Consider the following 5968-nt stretch of genomic DNA (forward strand, 5'->3'; position numbering starts at 1 on the left):
ACCACTGTTATCACTAGTCCAACCCTGTGACATGAGACATGTCAAGAACAACTCGATCCATATCAGCAACAATTGTAGACAATAAAATGATGAAAGGGAATAAAACTTAATTATGCCACAATGCGACATGAGCGACATCCACATGATATTACAATTGAAATCTCCAGGATGAAATCAGTACAACTACATTTTACTCAAGAGTTTAGAATGAATTGAGAAGGAAAAAATACCATTTTTTATTGAACAAACTCACCACCACCACTGTGGGTCAACTATATATTAAGTTAATTCCCAAAAACATACATAAGACCAATTAGAAACAGATTGATATGCAGTTTGGGGGATGCCTACTAACTGAAGTATGATATGTTTCAGATACGAGAAATAATAGTTCTTTAGGCACTAGGACGCCACATGAATAACAAGGAAAACAAACTTTATGTGACCAAAGTGATTAGGTTGGTAAATCTAAAAAATAAGTGATCGGGATGAACAGGTTTGCCCATTAGCGCCCATAACAAAACAAGCATTGTTGTTGAACGGCAAAGGATCCACATGCGTACAAGGCCAAAACAGAGCCTCGACATCCAACAAATATATATTTAAACACAATGTAACCGACCCGCTGATCAAACCGTGAACATGTTGAGTACCAACTTGCAGCTACCATGAGAGCTCTGTAACTGGTTACACTGCACCACAGTGCCAAATAGCACTATCAGGAGTATTGATTTGGTAAAACTTAAATATTGCAAATTAGTTGCTTCGATTTCAGCTCCAAATTAGAATGCCCCAATCATCAGTGATGCAGCTTCTGAATCACAGTGGAAATGAACGGAAATCGTGTGGGGACCCCCAACTAGCAAGTCGAGTTCGCCGTGCCCAGTGACCCCAAGGATCAATGTTCACTGAACACAGATACTGAATAATAGAGTCTTACATCCAAGTACCGAATTTATTACATCGAACGACCCGAAGGTCGGGTTCAAGAGCAAGGCCTAAAGCCAAATTAAACGGATACATCGAGTAAAGGAAACTCGTAAGGGCTAAGCGGTGCACATGCCATCAAGCCTACACCGATAGGCATTCTGACTTGGAAGCGTCCTAGATCGCAGGTTCGTCTCCGACGGCGTACTCATCGCCAAACTCCGGTCCTTCCATGTCTGGTCAATAACATAACTAGTGGCAAGCCAATGAGTACTTTGAATGTACTCGCAAACAGCCCATGATATGAATATATATGGTAAGGAATAACAGTAATAGTTATCTTTAGTGGAATGCAATGTGGTGGCATGATCAGGTATGTGCAACAAGTTAAAGAATTACTTTTGAAGAACAGGTTACAGATATTGACATATCTGTCCAGGGTTGAACACACCGGGTTCACCCTGTATGCCAAGTCATTGGACTTGTCATATCCTCAAGGTCTTAATGAGGGCTAAACCATCCGGGTTTACCCCTTATGTCAAGTCACCGAACTTGATCATATTATTGTGATTATCATAACAACACCTTTTTAACAAAACGCACACACACTTGGTTTATGCGGAAACTCAGGACGTAGTTTAAGCAGCACCACCCAACTGTCCTTGACCGTGGACACGGCTATTCGAATAGTTTACACTCTGTAGAGGTAGTACCCCGGACCCACGAGAAACGGGAAACTTCCGTGTCATCCACGACTCGCGGTATATCACATATACCCGAGGTAAGTACCCGATCATCATCTTTCCCCTGACGATACTAGACAAAGAGGTCCACTCGATTGGTACCCAGCCCACATGTTGTACGTCTTACGAGCACCGACTCTGGACTGTATCAACCATGCAGGGACCAACGGTGTGCCTGGAACTCATAATAATGGCATAGTCGTCCTACCTGGCATGACCCCATCACGAGAGTGACACCGATCACTCCCGCCACTAGTAATGTGGCTCTTTGCTAGCACCGACCAGAGTAATCAACAAAGCCCCGTCCCATAAAGGGGTATCGTGGTCGTACTAGTAAGGTTGGGACCGTCGACACATCATAAATCTAATCCATTTCCGAAACCATACTCACACCAAAATCACCGGTGCATCACTTCACCAAAAGTGATCACCAACTCATCATCACCCTCAGGCATTAGTGGCACCCGACGGGGTTTTCATAAACTCTTTATTTAACTCAACATTATGCTTGAGATAATATGCCTTAACATTACTTGTCAACATGGTAATATCATGACCCTCATGGGGTAGGGTCAAGCTCAATGCAGTGATTCTACTTTACTAGTCAACATGACAGTAGCATGATCCTCGTAGATGGTAGGGTCAGCTCATCATGTTTGTGCTCCGAGGAGCCATGTGAATATCCTTATCAACATGCAAGTGCTTTGAAGAAGCCTTCGGTACCATCACATCAATGATGAACCGACACTGTGATCACATGCAACGGAAAATACTTGCTATACTAGCATGCATCATTTTATATGCTTAAGTCATGGCAAAAGGGTTGCTTGCCTTGGTCAGCTAGGTATCCGGGGTCTTCGAGGTCTTCCGCTCCGGATCCTCCGTCACTCGGTAACTCTACCGTCGAGAAAGGAATAAATAAATACTAGCTCTCACTAAAACAGATCACAAAGTGCTTTTAAAAATGTTGCAAGGCTTAAATAAATTTAGTTTATTATTTTGAAAAATGTTTCCTATAGTTTTATTAGCTAAGCATATTTATTTAAAAGCAAACAGAAGCAAACAAGTGCTTTTTAATATCATTTTATTATATCAAAATAGTTTCAGTTTTTTATAAATGTCAACTATTATAGAATCAAATACTACTCATTTTTAGAAAATTACTGGTGGAAGAATTATATTTTTCTGCTGGCTAAATTTTTTTATAAAAATCATTTAGTTTCCTGGATAAAAACAAAAGAAAAAGGCCAGGGGGGTTGGATCCAGTCGGCCCAGGCACCAGGCCTGGCCACCAGGCGCGCGCGGGCCAGTTTCAAACCTGACCTGCGGGCCCCTGGGTCAGCGTCAGCGGTTGCACGCGCTGGCTGCCCCAGGACACCGATAGGTGGGCTCCACCTGTCGGGTCCTTCTCCTATCTCCAGCGAGAGAGGTGGAGATGGACGCTGGCGAGGCTGCCGTTGTCCTCAGCCAAGCTAGGAACGGGAACGGGTCCCTCGTGCCTCCGCCTACCTACTCGTGGTCGGGACGTCACCGGAGGTGGTCTGGGTCGCCGGCGACGAGGTGCTCGTGGTGGAAGGGTTTCGGGTTGATGTGGAACTAGGGGCTAGGGGTATGGATTCGCTCGGGAAAGTTAGGGGAAATGTTCCTGGTGTCAAGGGGAGTGTAATGGGAGGTCGGGCAGCGCAGGAGCCAACGTGTAGCCGGAGACCGACCGGAGCTCCGAGGCGGAGGGGCCTCGGCCGATCTCGAGCACCGGGGCTCTGCAAGCTCGATTGGGCGGCTAGGGAGTGTCTACTGGTTGTGCTGAAGCTGCTTGCAGGGTGCTGGAGTGCCGGGGGGCCTATTTTTAGGCCAACGACGGTGACCCGACTCGGGCGCGCCGGTGACTCACCGTGGCGCGCGTGCGAGCACAGTGAGGTGCTCGCCGCGAAACCACGGGTTCGGGACGTGGTTTAGGACCTCCTGGTGCAACGGCCGCAGAGGGAAAGCGAGTGGGGTCGAGCCACAGCGACCGTGCATGCTCGGCCCAGTCGGGCGCGCACGGGCACGCGCCGCCTGAGCTCTTGCGCGAGGGGGAGAGGGTCCCTGGCGTAGCTTTGCACTGAACGGTTGTCGGGGGAGCGTTTGGACATAACTGGGGAGGTTGGGACCGGCCGGAGCGTCGGCCCCTTGCTGGTGGCTCTCTGCAGCGCGCCCAGAGCGCAGTTTTGGCATGCCACGGCATGCTGGCTCGCTCTGGGGCACTTAGGACGTGTCCTCCATGTCCTGGGTGTTGCTGGGAGTGAGCCTAGCCGTTGTGGCTTAGTGGGAGCTCGAGCTGGTCAAGGGAGCAAGGAACACTAGTGTTGCCAGTACTGCCCTGCAGCTCAAATTGGAGTCCTTGTCACTTGTGCTTGGAGTTGGGGAGGGGCTGATTGACTGGGTGCTCAGAGTGTTCTGGTGCTCTAACCCACCAAGTTTGGGGCCTTGACATTGGGTAAAACAGTGGCTAGGAGGGTTTTTACCTTCCTGTCAGTAGGTGTTCGACAGTGACTTGGGGTGCTTCCAGTCCACCACTGTAAATGAAACTTAACAGGTTATATCTTGGGGTAAATACATGGGGTTCCACCAAATCTGAGCTCCATTGAACAAGTTTGGCTTTGTAAACTTGAAATGTCTCAAAATGACCAGTACTGTCCTTTACAAAGGAAGTGTGTCCAAACAGAGTCTCACAAATCTCATCTTTGGTGTGGAGTCCTCATTTGGGGTGTTAAACACCTCTGCAAAGTTTCAGCTCCATTGGAGAAACTTTGCAATGTAGAGTTGTTCCAACTCTACTCTGGACACAGAGGGTTTTGGGCTCTTTAGGTGCACTTCCCCACCTTGGATCAAGGTGAGATTTTAGGTGAGCACCTAATATGGTTTGGGAGGGCTCCTATAATTTTATGGGATTTTATTGAGATAATTTCCTTTGGAAACATCTCAAAAAGCTAAAATAGACAGAAATGGTTTTCAGGGTTTTACTCAAATAATATTAATATAAAGTAGGGTTGAAAATCTTATATATGGAAAATATATGTCCTTCTGAGCTTCCATGAATTTACTCAGATTTTTCTAAGGCAGGAAAGAAATCTTCCTTGTGGGAATATCATTACTGGCCTTAGAAATAGACATAGATATAAAATAGGAAAATAATATTTTAAATCACCAATTAATGTTTTTAATGAATGAAAATAATATTTGGATCAGATCACCAACTTTGGTTGGAAGTGCCACTTGGCTTCATGAGCTAGTGGTGTATCCCAACATGATGAAGGTGATCTTGATATAAAGGAGAAATGGTTTTTGAGGAGAGCAAAGTAATAAGTTTTCATAGGTGTGAGTCATCAAACAAACAAGCACACACTCAAACAAGGGTTCACATTGCACTCACAACATTATTTTGAAAAAGTTTTAACAAGCTCTGATTTTTTTGCAACACAGAATACTTGGGGTGAAAAACAGGGTGTGACAGACCTATCCCTCTTACAAGAATCTCGTCCCCGAGATTCCTAAGCTAAACGTTAAACAGCTCGAAAAATTCTGATCGGAGATAGTCTTCACGTTCCCATGTGGCTTCTGCTTCGGTATGGTTGCTCCACTGAACCTTGAAAAACTTGATGGTGCGGCTTGTGGTGCAACGCTCGGCTTCATCCAAAATGCGGATCGGTCTCTCGCGGTAGGTAAGATCCGGTTGAAGGTCAATAGCTTGGTGATCAATGTCCTTGTAAAGATGGGGACGGTTCGGCACTTGCAAACACTTCCGGAGCTGTGACACGTGGAACACGTTGTGCACACCCGAAAGCTCAGGAGGTAGCTCCAACTGATAAGCTACTTCCCCGCACCTTGCCATGATCTTGAAGGGTCCAATGAACCTTGGAGCTAGCTTCCCTTTGATGTGGAAACGCTTGGTCCCCTTGAGAGGCGTGACTCGCAAGTACACCTGGTCTCCGGGAACAAACTCCACGTTTCTGCGGCGAGGGTCCGCATAGCTCTTCTGCCTTGACTTAGCTGCCTCCAAGTTCTCTCGGACAAGCTGAACCTTGTCCCCTGCTTCCTGCAGTGCCTCTGGTCCGAAAACTAGTCCTTCACCGGTTTCTGACCAATTGAGCGGGGTGCGGCATTTCCGCCCATATAATGCTTCGAATGGGGCCATCTGAAGACTGGACTGGTAGCTGTTGTTGTAAGAGAACTCAGCAAAGGGTAGGCAGTCTTCCCACTTGGCACCATGGGCCAAAACACAAGCGCGGAGCATGTCCTCAAGTATCTGGTTTACCCTC

This window comes from Hordeum vulgare, chromosome 5H (assembly GCF_904849725.1).
Source record: "Hordeum vulgare subsp. vulgare chromosome 5H, MorexV3_pseudomolecules_assembly, whole genome shotgun sequence".
Taxonomy (NCBI): Eukaryota; Viridiplantae; Streptophyta; class Magnoliopsida; order Poales; family Poaceae; genus Hordeum; species Hordeum vulgare.